The sequence below is a fragment of the Parasteatoda tepidariorum genome, chromosome 6 (assembly GCF_043381705.1).
Source record: "Parasteatoda tepidariorum isolate YZ-2023 chromosome 6, CAS_Ptep_4.0, whole genome shotgun sequence".
NCBI classification, from domain to species: Eukaryota; Metazoa; Arthropoda; class Arachnida; order Araneae; family Theridiidae; genus Parasteatoda; species Parasteatoda tepidariorum.
The window spans coordinates 75,846,177-75,871,892 of NC_092209.1; the positions used below are offsets into that span (position 1 = coordinate 75,846,177).

Here is a 25,716-nt window from a genome sequence, read left to right on the forward strand (position 1 = left end):
CTTTTCTTTACAACATCAAAATCGTTTTGAATTCATTTTGTTCCCTATTGAAAAAAAAAATGGGAAAAATCAAAATGCATCACGTCAGTACTGGAATTTATACATTGAGAAGACATAAATGAAATTCTGAAACGGCCATACAGCAAGAATTTTTCCGATTGAAACAAAGTGTTAAAAAAAAAAGTAATACAGAATTCTGTCTTCGCTTTTCTTGATATAAAGTGACAGAGTTAAAGCAGTAGTCAACCGCAAATCAAAGCTAAAAATCATTCTTTACTTTTCGAGTTAAGTTATCTCAGATAAAAATATGAATGTTGTCATTGATTTTCAATCGAAATCTCTTTCTTTATTTGAGTTCAGTGTTTGATGCATGTCATAAAATATTTTTATTGCGGTAAGTTTTCTGGGGAAGTTTTAAATAAATTCTAAAAGATATCTGACTTCCACAAGTAAAACGTTTTTATATATTTTGAATAAGTTAAATCCCCAAAAGATGTCTTTAGGACACGAGTGAAAAATATAAATTGTAATGCAATTAAAGACTTATAACGGATAAATCATTATAATAGATAAGATTGTTATAGTGAGTTTACCGATATAAGCGAGTACATATGCATGGTTGCCACTCCACATGGAAAATACAAGGAATTTAAAACATCACCTGAAATAAGCAGGAACAGCGGATTTTTTTTCTTCTTATTTTTGTCTTTTAAAAAATGATGACCACTGCCGTGCTTGTTTACGGTATATTTTGCTATATTACGGTATATATATTGTATATATATTACGATATATACGGTATATATATATACAGTTAAAGGATATTCACTGTTACGAATTAAGAACAGTTAGCTGCCAGTTCGTCTTAAGCAAGAACACTGTGTAATTTAAAGAAGAAAATATATATTTTTTTATTTCACTCAGATTAGAGAAGATTAATATTATTCATACAGATTAGTGTAATAAAATTTTATGCAGATTATTAATAAATAGCACATTCGTATTGACGTGTGTGATTGCAGATTTGCAAACATTATCATTAAAAGAATTTAAATAAAAGCAAAAAATATGATTGAATTTGTGCAAGAGTCGGGGAACTGGCCTTGCATCAGGAAGGCTGTGGGTTCGAATCCCGGGCAAAGTATGGATGTTCTTTTATTCTCTACACTATCTGTTCCTTACTGTGGGAGCAAAGTTGGCCCACCTAATATGGTGCTTGAATTGACGTATATCAACCCAGGTGAGCATCGGAAATATAAAATAAATATGATTGAATTAGTTTGCGTAAAAAAATATATTTATTAACTTTGCAAAATTGATGTGAAATGATATAAAAAGAATTAAGTTAGTGAGAAATATTTAAATTGCAAAAAGATAGTAATATAAAGATTATTAAACTTGAATTTGCCAGTTTTTCGAATATTACAATGCCTTTGCAATCAATAGAATTTCGATAACAAATCGATATTTTTTAATCATTTTATTATTCTTCAATCATTTATTGAACCATTTTATTACCGTGTTTGAATAAATTTTGTTGCAATTATAAGATACAAGCTTAAGAAAGTTTTTGAAATAAATACTTTTTCACATTGCACTTATACAAAATGTCCGCCATTTTGTGCTGCCACACAAAAAAGGAGTAAGTTCGTTCCTGCCAGTTAATCTCTGTTTATTGCACGCAACAATAGATAGCTGATAAAAGCAAATTAAGATAGTAAAAAAATATTTAAAGTTACTATTATCAAGTGATACCCTTTTTCCCACTACAATTTAGCCGAACAAATATTGATAAAAATGTTAATATTTTTCCAACAACACATTGCCTTTTTGATAACAAAAGCATTTCGTTAGTAAAGCGTTTTTATTTTATTTTAAAACCGTCGTTAAACAGCCGACCCTATTTTTAGGTGTACGACTTCTCATGCTCAACTCAGTAGCCTTGTAATTTTGAACCCAGTCCAGAAGACAATGGAACTCCTGGATCAAGCACTGGGAAAAATTTACCTTCGTAGAGGACTTTTTGATAGAACTAACCCTCATAGACGAGTAAAACCTCCCACGGTTTGAGTGACGGCAAGGGGACTCTAACCCATGATCCGTCTACCACTAGGGTGCTTTACGTCAGCACTGTGGTCGGTACACGCCAGATGCGGAATTCGAACCCGGTTTATAACATTGGAAGACGAACGCTCTATCTCCTGAGCCATCACGGGTAAATAATCAAAATTCGTAAAATGTTGTAGTTCATTTACGTCGCACTAGAGCTGCACAATGGGCTATTGGCGATGATCTGGGAAATATCCCTGAGGATGATCCGAAGACATACCATCACGATTTCGATCCTCTGCAGAGGGGATGGCACTCTCACTTCGGTAGCCCGGCGACCGGCAAGCGAAGTCGAGCACTTTACGATAGCAGAGTTTAACGAGGACCAATACCGCACACCTTCGGTCCTTACGCAAACTGATCCAAGTGGTCACCCACTCGCACACTGACCGCAGCCAGTGATGCTTGACATTGGTGATCTGTTGGGAGCCGTGTCTTAACGATCTGTCTACTGCGGGACTGTAAAATATTGTGTAATTCGAACTTAATAGCAATTTTTGAGTTTAATACACTTTTCTATTACTGCTTTGCGGGGACCAAGGGGCTTTGGCCCCCATCATATTTTTCTAAAAGAAGAGCCCCTTCTGAAATTGCAATTTTGCACTCAATATTCGTGTAATTTAATTTTCAATTTAAAAAAAATGTCTGATTCAAGTGAGATTAAACAATTCTTCGGTGAAATTGTTACCAAATAAACCCTTACTCATCCTACCACAAAGGAAATATACGTTCCTATTCCTGCCCGATCAGAAAATTATTGGTTTCATACTTAACAGTGAACAGAAAAATAAGGATATATTTTTTTGAAAAAAGTGAAACAATAAAAAATTAAATTCTGTAAAATAATATATGTATGAATAAGCATATATATATATATATATATGTATGAATATGCATATGCAAGGAGGGGGGAGAGTCCCCTCCCCCTATTCTGGAAATACTTCCGCAATTACTGCTTCTTTGTTAAGTTCCACTTCGAAACTCGAGATGGAAAAAGTAAAATCGTCATGTGCTTCATTAATTATTCGTGCATGTGAGCTATTTTATTGAACTGAGCTGAAATGAAAAATAATTCCTTATATCTTTAGAACAACGATGAATGTTATTGAAATGTATATGAAATTCACACACAGTTTAAGTTGTTTTTAAATTAAAGGCCAATAAAACAGAATCATTCAGCCTTTAGTTAAAAGACGATCCTGGTTTCTTAGGAAAAAAAACAGGTATTTTTAATTACGGTACATTTATAAATATTGAAATATATCACCTATGTTAATGAAATTTCTTTATTCAAATAAAAATTATTTTATTTCTATCGCCCTTATATATAATATAATGAAATAAAATATAATAAAATCGATATTATAAAAGCGATATAATAAAAATATTATAAATAAAAGCGATATTAAGCGATTAATATAATAAAAGCGATAGGCACAGAATTAAAATTTGAGGAAGTTAATAAAATTAAAAAAAAAACATTTAAAACTGTGAAGGTTATTCTCTATTAAATCGTTTTCATCCAATTTCTTTATCCATTATACCTTTACTTTTCTGCCTGCTATACATAGTAACAGCAGCGCAAGAACTAATTTTCTGAATAAAATATATTTAAATTCTTTCGAATTTTATTAAGTGAAAAATGAGGATTTCTTCCCACTTTAAACATGATATTTTGTACTGTTTCTAAAATAGTTTTCTACAATTTTTCGTGAGTGTTTATGATAATAGCAGGCTTGTTTTGAACTAAAGACTAAGGAAAAAGTAGAATTTAGTTTTTTAAGCTTAGTTTTTTCGCTAAGAAAAGTGCGGAAAATTAAGTTCTATATTGTGCGTAAAGATGGCGATACTAAAATGCTTATTGCATTTAGTAGACAACAATATTTCGCTTAACTCTTGTATCTCAGTGGCGCCATCTAATATGCTGATTTCAATTAAATTTGAACTGATTCAAATTTTTTTCAGCGAGCACTAGTCGCAGTTCAAGCATATTTATTTAAAACGTTGTGCTAGTAATTGTGATTTTTTTTCGAAATCTACAGTGTTTGAAAAGTAATATATGCGATTCACGTGCAAAACAATAACACATATATTAATAAAAGATATTTCTTTACAATTTCCTCTTATTTGGCAGATTTTCATAAACCAAGTTCTGTTATTTTGTTCACAAAATAATATTTTATTCATTAAATGTAACGAAATCAACACTAAAAATAAATGGACTTAGCATTCTAAATGGAAGCTTTAAAGTAATAAGACAGTAATTTTTATTTATATTATTATAAGCGATAATTATAATTTCGATATAAAAAAAAAGTCGAAAATGATCGATAATTTTTTTTTCATATTAGATTTTTATTTTATAATTAACATAAAAATTATCTATCACAAATGTTTGCGGTTCTTTTAAAGCATATCCATAATAAAAGAAAGTAAATATTACCTTAAATTATTTCATTCATAATTTTTTTTTTAAGTTACAGCATTTTTTTGTGCATTTCATAATTTTTGCATTTTCAACATTCGCGCTACAAGATGATGCCGCAAAAACCGAGAAATATCGAGATTATCTTAATAATCCAAAAATTCGTTAATCGCCTGTTACTTTTTATTTAAATAAACAAAAATAACAAGTCAATAATTAAATGGAACGTCTCTTTATCCCCAAAATCTTAGCAAATAAACACGGTGACAAAAAAGGAAAATTGGTTAATTATGTTATTTAAAAATAAAATAGTCCTTTATTTAAAACGGTACCTTAGAAAGAAACACTTTTCGTTTTTATAAGCCCTTAAAGGTACTTTTTTCATGGGGTTGGTTTTAAAAAGTGCTTAATTTTCCTTTTTCGAAAATGAGATTTTTTTTCTTTATCATGTCAATTTTCGCCACGTAATATGCAAAAGGCAGCCTTTCACATTCTTCTATTCCACGCTTTCACAATTCATTCAACCATAGTTTATTTCGCCGTACCGTCGGCCCATAGCGTATGAAAGCGCCAATCATTTTGCAGGTTTGATGAAATACTTGCGAGTCCGCTTGTGTGCTTGCTGGGTCCGGTGAGATTATTGCACTCTCCTGTGCAACTCTGCTGCAATTTGCAAGACATTCTCAATTTCAAGCTTCATTTTACACCCTCTGAAATCGAACCGAAAAATCTCTCGATCTTTTCATGGTGGCTAATATAATCATGAAAAAAGTTCCTTGTCAAAAACTAGTTTATGATCATGTAAAGTCTTCGAAAATTATTCTACATTTTGTTAATGTATATTAGTGTTTGCCAAACTTATGACTTTTGTGTACCCTTTCTAAATATTTCGTAACGCTGAGTACCACTGACAAAAAATTTAACATAATTTTACTATAAGAAAGTTGAAAATCACAACTGATTGTTGATACCATTAATTATTAACTGTTAACTCTGCAAGAAAATAACCACTAGAAAAATACGTAATTATAAATTTTCATGGCTAGCTTTATTGTTAACTAAAATTTTTTGAAATTTTCGTTTGTTGCAATATATTTCGTATAGGAACGCTTAACCCCGCTAAACTGTTCCCGTACCCCAGGGGGTACGCGTGCCACACTTTGGGAAACACTGTTGTATATGGTGCTTAAAAATATTTTTTGAGTACTTAAAAGGTGCTTATTTTTTGTTGAAAGATTTGACTATGCACCCTGCTATGTAATCATATAATTTTTGGTCTTAAACGCATTTCGTTCGAATCTTTGAAGTTAATATAGCACATCGATTTACTTGACTAAACCTAAAATATTAATTTTTATTCTCTCATCTCAATTACAGGAGAGAGAAAAAAATCATTTTTCGAAGGAATAATTAGATTTTATCTTTAACATACTGATTTCAAAACGCATCTGGCAATAAGCATTTGTTTTTATTTATGTATTTATTTATAATTATTGTTAAGAGTGCTATAACTCGCTTATTGAACAAAATAAATTTTTCCTTATTTAAATATTAATAAATTTTTTTTATAAGTCTGTAAAACATGCTGCGTATTTTAAAGTGCTTAAAAAGTTTTGTTTTATCAGAAAAGGTTAAAGTTTCTAGTTAGCATGATAATTTTTATATTTGTTTATCAAAAGTGACAAATCATGCAATATAATCATACGAAATTGATATTTCAGTCGCGTACAGTACTACTATTTTTACATAATTTACAACTTTCATTTAATGTAAGCTTGTGCTTAGATAAATTTCAAAAGTACTGTTTATTCTTTTCATTTTCAATAAAACTTGAAAGGATTGTGTCATAACATAAATCAAAGCTTCAATATTTATATAAGTAGAAAAATTCTAGTCAATTAGTAAAAAGACATTTAACTTTTTTTATTGTTATTATATATTAATTATTTTTATGTATAATTTAATTATTTACTATTCTTTACTTGATAATTAACTGGTAAACATTTAATTAATTAAATTAAATATTTTTTTAATAATTAATAGATTTTGATTAGCACTAAGTGTTAATTAGTCATTTTTATGAATTTACTATCACTACTGTAGAATAAAATTGTAAACTAATTTCAATTAGTGTTAGTTTTTCAACGACATTGTAATATTTTTTAAATATTCGGGAGGGGGGGGGAGTCATGTTATTATTCGAATGCTCATACAATTCCTGTTTAACTTATTTTCCTTAAACAATAATGGAACGGACAATGGTCTTCCACACTTGGATGCAACTTGAAACAATCAGCAAATATATGAAATGGAATGATTTAAAAATATTTCGTAAAACATAGTCGACAAAATCACATCCAAAATCTTATCTATTAATAATAAATGTATTCTTTAACTTTAACACAGTTCTTATCCAATGTGAATTTATTCAAATATACCGCGAATAAGGCTAAACAATGTAAATGAGTTTGATGTCCAGGCAAGCAAAAAAAAAGTGTACAGATAAATTTTGGTGTTCTTAGCATGTAAGGATGTATTTAGAGGTCACAATGTCTTGTATAGATGAGCAACCATGCCGTCTGGCGTAAAAAAAAATTCGTGTTGCCATTGGAAAAAAGATGTTTCGCATCACCGCTATATTAAATTATTTAAGAGTAATAATGACCTACACGTCTTTTATACAAATATTCGAAATGGAAAAATTATACACACAAGGGTTGAGTTGAAGTGTCGAAACTGCTTCTTCCAAGCATCAGGTGTAAGGAATTGCTTCTAAATTTTACTCATAAATAATTCTACACGACAGTTATATTATACTTTCTATGGTATATTGGAAAATGTTCTATAGTTAATTTTAGGGAATATATCGTATTTCAGTTACATTACAGAATGTATATATGCAGTGAGCAAAAAAAGAAAAAAAAAACGCTTTTTTAAAAATACGCTTTTTTTAAATTTGTATTTGATTTCCCTCAAATTTCGTAGTTTGCAATTTACAAATGCATTCTTTAAAATGATGTATAAATTTCTATGCTTTATTTTTCGACTATTATTAAATAAAACAAAAAAAAAAATATTAAATACTTCCCAAAAGTTATATTTTCATGGAATTATCTTTGGACTATATTTTATAATTCTGTGCAATTCTTCCTGTTGTTGTTTTAATCCGCTTAAATAGTTCTTAAAATAAGGCGAAATACGCAGAAAGTAAAATTTGCATCAAGGGGTTCAAACTTGGGATCGCTCTCCTGACTGAACTATTTTTAGACTATACTTCTCAGATTGCGGCTATATTTTGGGGCTCAATATTCCAAATCCGGTAAAAAGGTATGTTTATTCAGAGAAAGAACATTTTTTTTTGGTCTGATTTAGTAACTTAATGTCGCCTGTCAAATTAATTAGCATATTTGATGTCACCCCTTTGAACCATTAAGATTGAGTCCTGAAACAAAGGATCCGATCAAAAGTTATACCTGGTAGTCCATTTTTTATTTTGCGCACTGTACAATTTCATTCGAAAAGATGTGTTCAATCTTTCGAATAAATATACGCTATTTGCAAGTGATAATTTCGAGAAATTTGAAGCTAAATATTTTGTTTTTTATCTGTTGAATAGAAATTAAATTTGTGATAAAGCTGTGAAATAAAAAGTGAGAGATCGTACGCTGAGTCCTTTATTCAGAGAAAGTAAAAATCGTGAATATCATAAATATTACTGAAAGTAAATATCGTGGCATAATTTACTGACAAATATTTTAATTAAATGCTTGTAAGATTTTTATTTTTTTCAAATATCGGACGATATTTTTGTACTGTGCGTATTTCTTTACTTTTGGGCATAAACCAAGTTTTACAAGTCTCGATTAATATAATATTTATCCATCATAAACTGTCCAAAATTTAATTTACCTATAAATCAAAGAAATGTAAAACATATCTCTCTGCGATACATAAAAGCGACTGATGATCGATAGTTGAAATATATATTCATTCACTAAAAGATTTTGAAGAATTGTGATATGATTTTCGACTAATTTTCTTTGATTTAAACTTTTTTTGCCACGCCATCTCTCTTAATAGTTTTAAACTAAAACTAGAAACATTAAAAGGAAAAAAAATAGGTCTCGACGCATCAGTTGGCGGAAATTCTTTTCCCTTCTCTATAAAATTTTTAAAATCATCAGTCTAATTTAAAGTACTTTTCGTCAACTATTATTACGCTATGAAATATTTTCTTTAAAAGTAACTTCATTTAGTAAGTGATCCAAACGAAAAAAAAATTATCATTGTTTGAAAAAGAACAAAATCTACAGTTAAAAGAATATTCTCATTACTTGCACTCTCTAGGGGTGTTCTCTTTGTTTAAATAAGGATTGCACAAACACTTTAGTCTTATTGCAAAGTATCCCTTATACTTAAAAATTTTTAAATTTTACGAGAGTTTATTTCTACATATAAGAATAACAATTATTTATATGGGGACGAAATAATTGTAAATAAATTTTAGTTGTAAAATTAGACAGAGACGTTACTTAGGTTTCCATTGTCATGAACAAAATGTTGAACTTCATGTGCCGCTGTGGAAAAAAGTAAATTATTTGATCATTTTAATACATATCTTGCTTTAGATCTCCAATCTTGTAGGTTAAATCTAAACGATTCCTGTTGGTCTACTGTCTTGTACAGAGTGCTTAGAATGTAAAAACTTAAACACAATTTTGATTTTTTTTTGGAAGCAAACCAAGTGAGTTCTAAAGTATGTTTACAATAAATTTTTAAAAAAAAATGGTATGGCCTACTTTTACAATATTAAGTTACGATTTACGTAAAAAGTAAATTAAATAGTTCTAGAAATTTTATCTGTGAAGCAACATTAAACGAGAAAAAAAATCGAGAAGACGGACAAAAAAAAAAAGTATTGTAACAAGCTTTAGTACTTGAATGAGGCTAGGGCCGTCAAAATTAAAAATTTCGAAACAGAAATTAGAGAAAACAACATTTTTATGACATTTACAAAAGTAATTACATGAACAATTTCACTTCTGGAAAATTAAATTTTATAACCTAAATATAAAACATGCAGTAGAAAAGAAAGTAAAATAATTAAATACGCTGAAATGAGTCTTTGTTCCTCAGTGTTACTTAATTTTTTTTTAATAAGTTATAATTAATTTGTTTTCATTTCACAAAAAGCACATAAAAATTTCGTACGGAATAAGGTTTGAACCTACAAAGCACCTCGACAAGTTCTGAAAAGCAGAGATAATTATTTTGCTTTATCGGTATTCAAGATATGAGAAAAATAGAAATATCTGACATTTTGATTTTTCTTATTAAGGATTTAAAGCCTGCTTTCAAGATTGTTTTTTCTCGAGGTTATGGTGTTTTAACCTGTTTCTTTGGACGATTCCTCGCGCGTTGGCCCCAATATTAAAAGATAAATAAATAAATCGGAAAAAAAAATTTCAGATTTAAAAGTTGTATAAAAATATATCGATTTAGAAGTAAGAAATTTCAATAATAAAAATATACTATGTCTGCTAAAAATTCAAGTTATTGTAAGAGTTTGGGGTTTGATCCACGATGCACCGCGATCAGACTATTAGCCAATGATTAGTGTATTTTGCTTCAGAGCACAGGTTATCAAGTTTAAAAGCTTATTTTCGGGTTTGGTACTCTGAGAGTTGTATATAATAAAACTTGACAAGTTGATCACACTTATAAATAGCATTCTTGTTAATAGCATTTGTAATAACACTTGTAAATAGCATTGTATAATAGCATTCTTCTCCCTTAATCTTCATATGTTGATCTCAAACCTTGTATGAAAGTATTCTTCTCCCTTGATCTTCATATGTTGATCTCATACCTTGTATAAAAGTATTCTTTTCCCTTGATCTTCATATGTTGATCTCATACCTTGTATAAATGTATTCCTCTCCCTTGATCTTCATATGTTGATCTCATACCTTGTATAAAAGTATTCTTTTCCCTTGATCTTCATATGTTGATCTCATACCTTGCATAATATTATACTTTTCCCTAGATCTTCATATGCTAAAATATGTCAAAGTCGTCTATGAATGTTATTTTATTGAATGCCATGCTGAGTCCTTCATTAGTTGACCGAAGAGATAAAAAATATCTTGGAAATTGTATATGTTATTGTGTTATGCATAAAAATTTCACTGAATTGGGGAAATAGTATTGAAAGCTAGCGTAAAGTTCTTAGAGAGTGAATCATATGGGAAAAGTATTAAAGGCTTTTGTAATGTAAGAAATTGTAATTCATCTTCTAATTGATATCATTTTGAAACATGAGAATAGGAAAAGCAGTTAAGTTCACAATATCTGTAAGTTGTCATTTGTCTCAGCTAATTTTAATTATTAATTACCAAAGTAGCAAAACAATTGATTTCTACCATTATAGGTTGACCACTTGTCAAAGTTAAACACCAAATTGTTGTTCTTCAAGTGATCAAATTATACAGGCTACCTGGCAATTTTTAAATAGAATTTGAAAATAATGTCCAAAACATTTATTAACATTTATCTCTAGTTTGGTTCGAAATATATAAAAATTATGCATGAATCACATAAGCAAATATATAAACAAGACACATAATTATAATGTAACATAAGACTTTACATAAAAACTAAGAAAAACCATTGATTAATTTCCTTCTATAAGTTGACCACTTAGCAATAACATAAACAACTATAAAAACAAGATACGTAATAATAATGTATTATGAGATATTATACATATAAAAAAGGACGAAAAAACATTGATTACTATAACTCTGTATATTGAAATCTTATCAATAATATGAGCAACTGATACATAAAACTGATAAGCAAGATGCATAATTATGTTTTACAAGAAAAGAAGAAAAATTATTGATCAACATCCCTCAATAACTTGACCATTAATCAATTACACAAACAACTAAAAAGAAATGCATAAGAATGACGTAATTAAGAAGTATTAGTAAAAGGAAAAAAATATATTGATTTATTTCCCTCTATAAGTTGACCACTTATTAATAATATTATCAACTGAGGAAACAAGGTACATAAGAATAATGTAATATAAAGAATTGTATATAAAAATGGAAACAAAATCTCGATCTGTAAGTTGACAACTTATTAATAGTGTGATCAAACATAAAAACAAGTTACATAATTATAATGTAATATAAGACAGTACATAAAAACTATGAAAAAATATTGATTAATCTGCCTCTATATTTTGACCAATATGGGAAATTATATAAAAAGGAAGAAAATATATTGATCAATCTTCCTTTATTAGTTAGTGACTTATCAATAGCATAAACAGGTATAAAAACAAGATGCATAAGAACAATGAAATGTAAGAAATTATATTAAAAAAATGAAGCAAAAAAATCATCGATTAATCATTCTCTATAATTTGACCACTTATCAAGCAATTCTTTTTTTCTTTCAAAATTTGAATTTAATAAATAGCTATATTCTTGAACAATAATATTCGTTATCATAAAACATTTATGCTTTTTTGTTTTAAATTTGTAATTTTCTTCCATTTTTTATTTCTATTTATAGATAAAGTATAGAATTACGATAGCATGCTTCTTTCCAGTGTATAATCAATTGGAGCTTGTTACAAATTCGAACAGACATGCCATCCTTGTCTTTCCCTAATCTTTATTTAATTCTGGATTAGAAATTCTACAAGAACAAATAAATGGTATTTACTCATGCGGAAATAGAAAGTGAGATAAAGGAAGGCACGGAAGATGTTTCACAACCCGCAATTTTTGGAACAGATTAAATTACATCAGTTGCCATGATGTAACGGATAGCTGTTGAATTTTGCAACAGTTATTACGTACGCGTAGCTCGAGGCTGTCACCAATAGATGGCGCTAAGATCGTTTAAGTTTAAAATCTTTTAGCAAGAATGATTGTAATAGGATAAATGAAGGAGAGAGATTAAGTAATTAAACATATGAGAAGCGACAATAATTATGTAAGAAAGGAAGGACAATATACCCGGATGATTTAAATCCTTTACGATAAAAATTAATTAGAAAACATAAATAAAATTAAGGTAATTTGAGAAATTCACACAACATTGTTGTACCCGCAAGAGCTAACTTGTTTCTAAATGTTTCTAAAATCATTTCAATCCAAAATCAAACTATTTATGAAATACCTTAATTTCTAGAATTTAGAAAAACGTAGTGGAAACTAATAGGATACTGATTAATTTCAAGAAGTTTCAAAATCTATTTAAATCTATTATCAAACTCGAGGAAATAAAAATAATAAATACGAAAAAATTAAAAAAAAAAACAAAAAACAAACACAGTATTCTTTTAATTTTGTTACCCAACCCAGAAGATAAGGAAACTCCTATATTAAGCATCGGAGACCGCATTTGCGTTACTTGGAGTAGAAAACTACGAGAACCTTCGACGGTCTGCCCGACGGCGAGTAGATTCTAACCCATGATCTTTCTGATGTAAAATATCATGATCTGATATTTTACTAGCCGGAAGCATAACTCGTATCAATCAACCACAGCCGGGATTTAAACTTGGATCATCTCCTTGGGAGGCGAACACTCTATTATTCCCTGAGCCTCCACGACTCAAGATTTTCAAATTGACGGAGTTGTGTTACTCAGGTGGGTCGGGGATTTTTTTCCATTTAGATGCTTTTTGCGTCAAATGAAATTCCTGGTGTGTATATAGTGCCTGGTTCTTGTACTTAAAAATTTTGTTTTAATAATCCCAAGATTGGCTATGAATTAGTCCAATTTCTGATGTTTTCTTTTAGATTCTTTGAATTGTTTGGCTGCCACCATAACTATGTGACTATTTTAGCGCAAGTAATCTTCCAATTCGGTTTATTTTTTACGGAAGTCATCCAGTTCGGCTAACATAGGTTTCACGATTCAAAGGTACTTTCCTCTTTTTTATAAGACCTAGTACATAAGACCACGTTTAATATAGTTTAATTTCTGCGCAGTAATACCCAATTCGTACCCAATACCCAATTGCGTTTATTATTTCAAATCCGTATTTCCTTTAATTAAACAATCCTTGTTTTTATGTACTGAGGTTAATGTTTATATTAAAATAGTAGTAACAGTGAAAAATCATTTTTATGTAAATAAACAAGCATTTTAGATCTAGCTGAAACTGATTCATACCACTTATTTTGTATGGAATTAGTAGAAAAAACTCGGACGGTTTTTAGCCAGTTTTTTTCTTTTTTTCAATTTTGTAGTCAGTTTATTCGTATTATTACAAAATTAAATTTAAAAAAAATAATAAAATAACTTGTAAATACTATTTCGAAATATTATTACTTCATTGAATTTTATTGTTTATCTTCGTTTTAACTATATATTTTTTCTTAAAAATTAATTATTGAAAGGTTTATAAAATTTTTAAATCTTGTTTTTAGCGAGAATCATTTAAGCAAGTTCAAGGGGGAAAAAAAGAAATACTCTTGAAGGACTAACAGTTGGTATAAAATGATGCATAAGTTGTAAGAATAAAAGATCATGTGGTTCTGTTGTAGTTCATAAGATAGCACAAAATACAATAAGATAGCAAAGAATTGCACTTCAAACTTTTTTTGTTGTTGAGATTGATCATGGATTTGATCAAATCCATTAAATTTGAAAACCTTGTTAAACTTTAATCTTTTTGAACGTACACCCCCCTTTGTGTTGCAGAAAAACATGAGATTTCCGCGTTTTTTCTCTCTCCACAGGGGGGTATAACTCCTTCAGACCTGACAAGTACTGCAGTTCTTTTCAATCAGAGGAATTTTCTAGGGTGTTTTTTTCTTAAAAACGTTTCGTTTCGCCTACTTGCTGACAAGGGTTGAATTTTTTTAAATGTTGTTTATACTAGCTTTTTTTCCCTTGAACACTATAGAAAAGATTTTTTTTAATTTTATTATTATTTTTATTTTGCTCGTAGTAAACGAATTCACCTTTACCACAAAACTTTTTTTTCTCCTTTTTTGTATTTATTTTTAAATTTATTTTTTAAACTGATATTTTCTTTCCATTCTCTAAGAGCACCGTATATGACAGGATTAATTTTCAAGATGAAAAACAAATAGGATTTTTTATCTGTTCGATTGTTTTTTGCTGTATTCTAAAGTATGTCCTAAATACGTCAAAATGTAAGAGAGCGTTTCTAACAACCGTAGAAAATTTTGTGAGCCTAGCTTTGAAATTATTTTTATACCCCGGGGTACTTAGAAAATGCCCTTTGTTTACTCCTGACAAGAAAAGAAGTAATCAACATAGGGCAAGTCGAGTAAGAATTGTAGGTCAATCAGGAATATTACACACAAATTTATATTTTTCCTATAATTTTTAAGTTTCGAATCTGCGTCGAATTAAAAAAGCATAAATACTTTCATTAAAAAAAAATACTTTATTCCTGTTTATTAACTTCATCGCTTTTTCTAGCTGTATGAAATCGTTTGCTGTTTTAAATTATTTATTACTCAATTTCTCTCTTTGATCACCTGGTAACACAACCTTTTTATTTCGTATACATGTGAAAAAAATATAAATGGACAATATTTATAGTTAAAGTAATTGAAAAAAAAAGATTCCCTTTTTGGACTACTATTAGACGCCTAAATTTTTAAGATAAAATAATAAAGTTATTAAAAGAGTATTAATTAAAGCAAATTAATCAAAAAATAATAAAATTATCTCTTATTTTACACTATGATACACCATCTTCATTTTTTAATAAAAAAATAAAACAATTATTAATCGTATATATAGTTTATAGACGGCCTTGGTCGTTAACCGGCTATAGTGCATATGAAGAAGAAGATATAAGTAGTAAAAAATTTAGACTACTATGATGTAACATTTTTTTTTAACTTGTTAAATACCATTGGTGTATCATAGAGTATTAATTAAAGCAAATTAATCAAAAAATAATAAAATTATCTCTTATTTTACACTATGATACACCATCTTCATTTTTTAATAAAAAAATAAAACAATTATTAATCGTATATATAGTTTATAGACGGCCTTGGTCGTTAACCGGCTATAGTGCATATGAAGAAGAAGATATAAGTAGTAAAAAATTTAGACTACTATGATGTAACATTTTTTTTTAACTTGTTAAATACCATTGGTGTATCATAGAGTATTAATTAAAGCAAATTAATCAAAAAATAATAAAATTATCTCTTATTTTACACTATGATACACCATCTTCATTTTTTAATAAAAAAATAAAACAATTATTAATCGTATATATAGTTTATAGACGGCCTTGGTCGTTAACCGGCTATAGTGCATATGAAGAAGAAGATATAAGTAGTAAAAAATTTAGACTACTATGATGTAACATTTTTTTTTAACTTGTTAAATACCATTGGTGTATCATAGAGTATTAATTAAAGCAAATTAATCAAAAAATAANCTGAAAAAAAATATTCCCCTCTTGGACTGCTATGAGATACCTAAGTTATTAAATAATAATGTTATTAAAAGAATATTAATTAAAGCAAATTAATAAAAAAAATTTAAAAAAATATTTCTTATTGATGATACACTACCTTCATTTGACTATGATACTCTATCTTCATTTTTAAATAATAAAAAAAAACAAATATTGATCGTATATATAACTTATAGACGGCCTTGGCCGTTAACCGGCTGTAGTGCCTAAGAAGAATAAGATGTAAGTAGTAAAGAATTTAAACTACTATCATGCAGCATTTTTTTCTTTTTTTAACTAGTTAAATACCTGTTCCTAGTAAAAAGATGAAATAAAAGATAGGTAATAAAAAAATCAGTATTACTCCACAATACGCCATGAGGAACAAAACTGAAAGACGCATATGGCTGAAATGATTCAAAAACTACCTATAATAATTTCAATATTTCTTTAATCGTTATTTGCGGCCACTCTCAGAGGCTTTATGTTAGTAGATTAAACAAAGTTTTCAGAAATTTCAATACATCAAAACACAGATTTTCTATAACCTGCACTAAAATTTATACTATTTATCTCAACCAAAATATGGTCAAAATTAATCACAAAAAAGAAATTCTTTCAATTAATTTTACACTAATTTTCCTTAATTAATTAATCTTAACTAATTTTCGTTAATTTGATTTACTCTAGATTTTAAATTATTTATGTTTATAGAACCACGTTTAAAAAACGTAACCACGAAAAAAAGTAGTTTTAGATGAATTTTTAGACCTGTAAGGTCGCGAATATCACAGCTATTTTTTAAAATATTTGAAGAAAGAAAAAACAGAATCGTCTGCAGTTTAATTTATAACAATGTCAATTTTTAAAACATTGAGGAAAATATTTCTTTCTCTTAACTTCCCTGCCGAATTGAGTAAAAACTAAGAAAATTTTTTGGATCGAAGTCTTAGGATTGAAGACTGAAACTCTACCAGGCAGTTTCAGATCTGGATCCGAAAAATTGTCCTAATGTCTCCCCGAGTGCAAACGCTGTCTGAATTTCAGGGCTAACGTTGCTAAGAGGCTCTGAAATTAATAAGAGAGATCCACAGATAAACTGACACAGCACACAAGCTCTTCATTAATTACATTATCGTTACATTTACATATCTTCATTAGTTACATTATACAAGCTCTTCATTAGGTATTAGTTACATTGCTTATTAGTAACATTAGTATGTATTCTGTTTATTGTTTTAGATGCTAAAAAATAAACAAATGAGCCTAAATAAAATGTTAAAATTGTGTATCCTATTGGACAAGTATGAAAAACCTTAATTTTCAAACGAGAAAAAAATAAACAACAACAAAAAATATAAAATTATAAACAAAATGTATATAAAAAAAGAGCATTTGTGTCTTACAATTTAACTTTTTATAAAACAGAAATATTTTGAATCACAAAAAAGAATAATAATTAGACTCCTTTCAGACTTTCGTGAGACTTTTATTTTTAAACGATATAATCATTAAACTTTATGTTTATTGTTTTATCAACAAAACTTTAATTCTTTTTAAAATTTATTTTTCCCCAATTAAGAAAATGCCTTATGAGTCCTCATTCGAAAACGCAGATTTCAAATCTGAGTTTCATAAAGAAACCCAGAAATTCTAGTATATTTCATAATTTCAATTATTCATCATTTATGGCATGGTAGCAAAGGGTGAGCCAAAGCCTTCTGTCGCCAGCCACTCTAATTATCAGTCATACTCTTCCAATTTTTAGCCTTAAGAATTTAACAATCCTGCTTCACTGCTTCTAAGTTCTGGTTTTCTTCTTCGGAAAAGTTTTTTCTAGAGCAATTCTATCGTTCTTATGGATTAATTATTTTAAATTAGCTTCAAGAAAGTTTCTCAACTCTAGAATTAGTTTCATTTGACTGTAAAATTATTTTAAATTTAGTTTCAATATACTGTAAAACTAAGCTGATCAGCTTGCTCAGAAAACTAAAAAAACTGCTAATAGAATTTATGAACGGATATTTTGAAACTAATACTATATAGTTCAACTATATTTTCTGGAAGAAATTTTTAATTTAAACGTATGAGGCATTTTACCGGGCAGTTAGATAAATTTTTTTTTCTTTTTTACTTCTGTAAAAACGTTTTATTATGAGCGCCAAACATTATATCAAAAGAATTAAATTTATCTTTTTTTAATAAATCTGTTTATTATTCCAGTTTATTTAATTAACCGAGTTTTTTTTCTTTATCGTTTTTTTTAAGCAGTACGAAATGGTTTGCTGTTTCCATTTTTTCACATTCATTTATTACTCAATTTCTCTCTTTAATCACCTGGCAACGTAACCTCAAGTAACGGTACAAAAGCATCCAATCACAAAGGTCACGTGCTAACGGCATTCTGTTGTCCGTTCTCTCTTCAATTGACTCAAAAGAATTTTTTCGTCTGACCTAAGGTCAGGTTTACCGTCTGCGTTTATCGCTTCAAAGGTATTTATTTGTTTATTAGGATAGCGATTACTTTGGTATTAGGTATTTTCAATAAAAATGAGTTAAAAAATTAGAGGTTTCATACATAAAGAGGAAAATGAGCTGGATTTCGAATTAAATATCCTTTTTTCTAGTCATTCAATGTGTTTATTACGAATGAATACGATTGGTGTTATTAACCTGAAAAATTATAATTGCTTTCTTAAATAAAATAAAAATAATAAAACATAAGCGAACGATAAAATAAATTTTTTTTAAATAAAATATGTAGCAAGCATGCATAGAACCTGTTTCTAAAATTAGAGTTTTACAATCTTGAGAAAGAAAAGACATGTAATAGTTTAAATATTTTTAAAAAAAATTGAATTGAAGAAAAATTACGAGGAGAAAAAAACATTATTTATTGTATATTTTGGATTCTAATATTTCGTGATAGTATGCTCTGGTATTTCTAATTGTAGTAGAAAAAACATGAAAGGACAGAAATGCGATTTTTACTTAGAAATATTTAGCATCGAAAAAAGTAAACTCATAAATGAAACATAATATTTTGAAAAAAAATTTAATTAAACTAATTTTTAATCTCACAAGTGCTAACTCATGAATGCAACATATTATTTTTTTAAAAAAAAATTGAATTTAATAAATTTTTCGATTACACAAAAAATACGCTGATAGATTCTATTGTTTAGCATTCTTTGCATGAAAGTTATTTTATGGTGAATTTCTTTATTTTGTTCGTGACGCGAAACCTATTAGATTAAAATAATAAGTTTCATTAAATTGACTAAAATGTTATTTGAATTATCTTTCTTAGTTTTCTCTTGATTTTTTTATTGCATATACAAACTGATTAATGAGACAAATATAACTAGATTTTTACATTGAAAATCACTTTGTTAAGCCTATATATCAATAATGTTAGAACTGATATACAGGTGTATATTTTTAAAACAGAGAACAGAAGAGTTTGATGAAAAGTATGAATTCGAAAAACTACATTTTAAGCATTAGTATAAAGTGAAAAGGCTGATTTATAGGCGACTTTTAACAATACCCGCAATGAATCTTAAAGAGTAAAATGAAATATCTGATTGATTGGTGTATATTTCGAAAATCTACAAGTTAACCCTGCATTAAAAATGAGAGCACTGGCATATAGGGGTATGAAAATCTACGTGTTAACTATGAGAGTTGTTCGAAAGTCAACATGTTAAGCTTGGATGTAAAACGAGAAGGTTGATTGATAGGCGTATGTTTCGAAAATCAACATGTTAAGTCTTCTAGTAGGATAAGAGAGCGGTAAAAAACAGTGACCTTTTTCTTTTTTCCCCGTTTACCCGTATTTCTTTCATTTTTAATTTTTGTGTCAGACTTAGTTTTCGTTACCATCCTATTTGTTAGCAAAAGTGTGTATTTTTGCCGATTTAAATAATGAGTTTAGTCCTATATAGAAGTCCTATGGTAGAACTTATTTGGATGCTACATTTTTCAAAGGCTAATGACTAGAGTCGTGGTGGCTCAGGAGATGGAGCGTTCACCTCCTTTTGATGTGAATCAGGTACGAATCTCAGCTGTAGCTCGTTAATTGAATTCTGAGGGGTAGACGGATCATGGGTTAGAATACCCTTGCCGTCAAGCCAAGGGAGATTTTAGCGGTTTTCCTCTCCATGTAAGACAAATAAGCTTTAGTCTTATTAAAGAGTCTCTACGAATGCTAGTTTGTCCCAGTACTTGATCCAGGAATTTCCTTGCCTTCTGGGTAGGGTTCAAAATTACAATGATAGGGAGTTGAACATTGATAGTCGTAAACACATATTTGGGTCAGCTGTTCTACACCAGTTATAAAATAAAATAAAATATTATCAATTAAATGATTAATGAAGACACATTATGCGCGTCTTCATCAATAGTTATAATTAGGTTGTTACTTATTATTTACTCTTTATCATTAGAAAAACGTCGCTAATTTTTTTTTAAATTTTACTTTATAATCGTCGTTGAACAGCCGAACCAATTTTGGAATTACTAATGTTCAACTCCGTAGACTTGTTATTTTGAACCAATCCAGAAGACGAAGAAAGTTCTGGATCAGTATCCCCAGAGGAATGATTTGTAACGGGAACATGGGGGACTTTGTGACTCGACAGATTTAACGTGCATCAGTCACAACTTACTACACTGCACGGAGAGTCTTCGACCAGAGGGGACATGGGGCCAGTGCCCTAACAACCAAGCTATCCCGGCCCTCAAGGAACAATTTATATATTTTTTTATAACCGTCGTTGAACAGCCGACCCCATTTTTGTAAATATAACGTAGCCATGTAATTTTGAACCCAATCCAGAAGACAATGGAACTCCTGGATCGAGTATCGGGAGAAATTTGCCTTCGTGGAGTACTTTTGTTTTTGATGGAGCTAACCCGCATTTGCGTTACACGGAGAGGAAGACCACGAGGACATCCCACGGTTAGCTTGACGGCAAGGGGACTCTAACCCATGATCCGTCTACCACAGAGGATATTTCACGTCAGCACTGTGTTTGGTGAAAGCCGGATGCGGAATTCGTATCGACTGTGATTCGAACCAGGTTCGCGTCATCGGAAGGCGAACGCTCTGTCCCCTGAGTCATCGATGCTCTCAGTAAACAATTTGAAAAATACAAATGCTCGAAATTTAAAATAATGCATGTGTAACCCTTCTCGTGTAAAGCAATGAAACATCAGATCCGTTGTTTGCGCATTAGAGACCTAATACATCAGCAAATATCTGTGAAAAAAATATTGTTGCTGTTATTCGTACACAATAATACAATACCCCCCACACAATATCTGCATTCGAATTAACAGCGCGTTATATTGCTCGAACAAGTTCAGTAACAATAGCAGGCTTTTTTAACTACAGTAAAATTGTTCATAGAAAAACATCGTAAAAACTCTTTTAACAACCAAGAAGTATTTTCTTTCTAACAAATTGCAATAGCTTACAGTGCTTAACTCAAAAAAACACAAAAGCTTTTCTCGGGCGTTGCTCTTTTTTTTTCTCCCCCAAAACAAGTTCACTTCGCCAAGGTTTGGCGAGATCCAGACAAGACAGATTCCGAAACTATTTTTCAATGGATGTTCGGTTCTTACTACTCGATTGGTTCGAGTAGAGACAGGTAGTGAATTTCTTGGAAGCTATAAAAAGAGAAAATTGTGTTGTTTTTGTGTTTGTTTTTTATATGTGTGTTTACGGAAGGCGGTGTGGGGATTCTAAAATAACGTTGTTTTATATGAATGGGGATATTAGAAAGGATTTCATTCGAATTTACATGAGGTATGTTTGATTTTATTATTGCATTAATTTGAATGTAGAAAGTGAGAATTTTAATAAACAAAAGAATTAACTAAACATATATATATATTTTTAAATCATCTACTGAAATACAAATTTATTTATATTATTTCTAGCTTAGAAACAAATTTGTATTTAAGTTGATGGGAAAAATAGATGTTCTATTGGCTTGAATTAGTGTAGTGAATTTCTTGGGAGCTATTATAGGAGAAATTGTGTTGTTTTAGTGTTTGTTTTTATGTGTGTGTTTACGGAAGGCAATGTAAGATTCTAATATAGCGCTGTTTTAGATGAATGGGTTATTAAAAAGGATTTTATTCGAATTTGCTGGATGTATCTTTTTCTTTTTTATGCATTAATTTGAATGTAGAAGTGAGATTTTTAATAAACAAAAGAATTACAAAATGTTTTTGTTATTAGAAACGTATTGGTTTTTAGCTTAGAAAAAAGTAATTTTAATAAAATTGCCTTTGAGTTGATGAGAAAAATGGATGTTCTATTGGCTACAAGCAATTTAGCTTTTTTTGACATGACATTGCTTTTTTTTTATTTATTAGAAACTTAGAAATAGTTTTAATAAATTTGTATTTCAGTTGAAGAGAAAAATAGATGTTTCATCGGCTTCAAACAATTTTGACATGACATTGTTTATTTTTTTTATTAGAAACTTATAAGAAACTTAGAAATAAATAATTTTAATAAATTTGTATTTGACTTTATGAGAAAAATAGATGTTCTAGTTGCTATAAACGATTTTGACATGACATTGTTTATTTTTTTTCTTAGAAACTTATAAGAAACTTAGAAATAAATAGTTTTAATAAATTTGGATTTGAGTTTATGAGAAAAATAGATTTTCTATCTGCTATAAACGATTTTGACTTGGCATTGTTTATATTTTTTATTAGAAACTTATTTATTTCTGGCATAAAACTGAAAAAAAAAATCATTGTGAAGAAATTTGTACCAACAACTACGATTTTTGACAAGAAAATTATTTTTAACTTATGTTACTTTTGAAACTCAAGTTTGAACAAGTTTACAAAACTTATGAACTAATTTGATACTTGATCATGATAATTTGATTGAACAAGGTGAATATCATTCTTGATTGAAAAGTATTTAAATTTAAAAAAAAATCACTGCGAAGAAATTTGTACCAACAACTACGATTTTTGACAAGAAACTTACTTTTAACTTATGTTACTTTTGAAACTCAAGTTTGAACAAGTTTACATAAACTGATACGATTTGCAATTTTAAATTTCTATTAACAAAAAAATCAATAAAAATTCTTAAATTATTATTATTTTATTAATATTATTATTGTATAATTATTATTGTATTATTATTATTTTATTTTATTATCATTATCATTTATTCTTATCATAATATGGAACATGTTTATCCCCACTTCAGTTTTAATCAGTTTTATAGAAATTTCAATACGAAAAGTAAACAAGATTGAAATAAAATATTTAAAATAAAAAATAAAAGAAAATTACATTGTTAAACTTTTTAAAGCTAGAAAAAATTTCTAAAATTTTAAACACGTCTATTAAATTTTTAAAACTTCTATGTTAGCGTAAGTAGGAAAAGTTAGTGAATTTCTAAAAAAAACTAATAAATCGAGAAATTGTTTTGTAGTTGCCTTCTTTGTTTTATTTGTGATTACATACTTTAGAGTTTGTTTAAGGAATAACTCAATTAATTTTATATGAGCCGGATATTGGAAAAAAATCTTATTGATTCTTTTTATGAAGTATGTTTATTTATTTTTTATGTTTCAGCTATAATTGTAGAAATGGAATTTTCAATTTACTTTACAAGGAGATCAATAACAAAATATAGTGTGTGTTTTTGCTACTAGGACTAATTGATTTGTTTTAAGTTAGATAATATTGTTGAAATTTTTTTTTGATTGGAAAAGAAAACATTTTTGACATGAACTATCAGCTACATTTAGAGAAATTTTCAACGCTTGAAACATTTGCGAAATTGCAAAAAGTTAGAACACGTTTGCTGAAATTCAAAGGGAAATTTAAAATTAATTTATTGGAATTTAATTGATCTGGGATTTCTAATTTCTTATAGCAAGTTAAGGAATCAAATTATCATTATTATTTTTGGTTTGAAATTTATTTTAATGAATTTAAGAAGATATTCGCAAAAACGAAAAATTTTTGCTGTAAACATTTTTGCCGGAACATTTATATTTTTTAATTTCAATAACTTCCTAACACTTGAACTCATTTGTGAAAACCTAAAGCATTTGAACAAATTTTTGCTAAAATTAAGAACCTTTGAACATATTAGTTTAAATTTTGAATGTATATATTTAATGACATTTGACAAAATTTTTGAAGCACTAACAAGTTAAAACAACTATATTTGCAAAATAAAAATTTGAAACATGCTTAAGTTTGGAAGAAAATTAATTGCCCTAAAAATAGCCTGAGCAACGTAATTAGAATTTTTGAAGCTGTTCGCTGATTAAACTGAAATTTAATCAGCGTTGATTAATTTCAATTTTAATTTCAATTTTAATTTCAATTTTAATTTGAATTCTACTTTAAAACTTATTGCGTACATTTGAACACTGCTCGATTTACCAAGCTTCAGTTTATGTACAAAAAAAAAAAAAATTAATTTACCAAAAGTGAAATAGCGTCATAAAGTCTTTGAAAACTTTTGTTGAGATTTAAGGTACTTATTATTATTATTAAGAATCTTGCGCTGGCGACTGTTTTCTCAAATTGTCGCCAACACGTACATTGGTCTTAGTAAACAAAAAGTACCAATTGAAAATAATAAAAATACTTGAAAAATATAATGCGATTAGCTTAATGAGGTGACACCAGGTTCGAGTTCCAGCGGTAGCTGGTTGATACGATTTCTGCTCCTGTCTCGCACAGACCACAGTGCTGACGTAAAATGTCCTTAGTGGTAGACGGATCATGGTTTAGAATTCCCTATCTGTCGGGCTAACCGTAAGAGCTTTTCGTGTTTTTCTTCTCCATGTAGGTTAGTTACACCAAAAAGTCCTCTACGAATGCAAGTTTAACCCATTGCTTGATACAGGAGTTCCCTCGTCTTCTGGGTGGAGTTCAAAAATACTAGGCTGCGACGTTGAACATTAATGATAGTAAACTAAGCATTGGGTTGGCTGTTCAACGCCGATTATTACATATATCGCGATATCTTTCAAATTTAAGTAATTTATATTATTTTATATTGTTTAATATTTTCATCACATCAACACTCATTATATCAACATCTCGTCATATCAGCACTCACAATATCGTAATCAATAATTTTCTTCATGTATATTATTCTCTATATTATCTTTTTGATCAATCGCGATATTACCGCGTTCAGTTATTATAGTTATTATTAAAGTTCGCGATATTACTGTATTCGATAAGTATTATTATCGTTTCCTGTATGTACTGAGTACTTCAACTTTATTCTAATATGAGCTCCCACTATTGCATAAGATTCAAAATCATTAGTTACTAACTAATCTAAGAAATGCTTATTTATAATGTATAAAAATCCCCAAATGCATATCTAATAGAATAATTACTTATTATTATAACATATTTTTTAATAATAATAACTTATTATTATAATGCAAATTTTTTAATAATAATAACTTATTATTATAATATAAATCATTAATAAAAATAAATAATATCATGGCATAAAAACTAGAAAACTATTACAACATCCTATTATTAAATTAATAATGGTATTAAGAAATTAATTCCAGACAAATCAGTTTCAGTTTTTTTCTTATCTTTATAAAAATATAACTAATATTAAATACAAAGACAAGGAAAAACTATATGATAATTATAATAAGAATAA

At 28.6% G+C, this 25,716-nt stretch overlaps 1 protein-coding gene across 1 annotated transcript in view; it reads left to right on the forward strand.

Moving 5' to 3' along the window:
* Positions 1-21,601: 21,601 nt before the first annotated feature.
* The window catches only part of LOC107444534 (uncharacterized), a 401,614-nt gene continuing 397,499 nt past the window's right edge, over positions 21,602-25,716 (forward strand). Inside the window, exon 1 of the mRNA XM_043043210.2 lies at positions 21,602-21,828. The gene's annotated coding sequence lies outside the window, so the exon portion shown is untranslated. The remainder of the gene's footprint in view (positions 21,829-25,716) is intronic.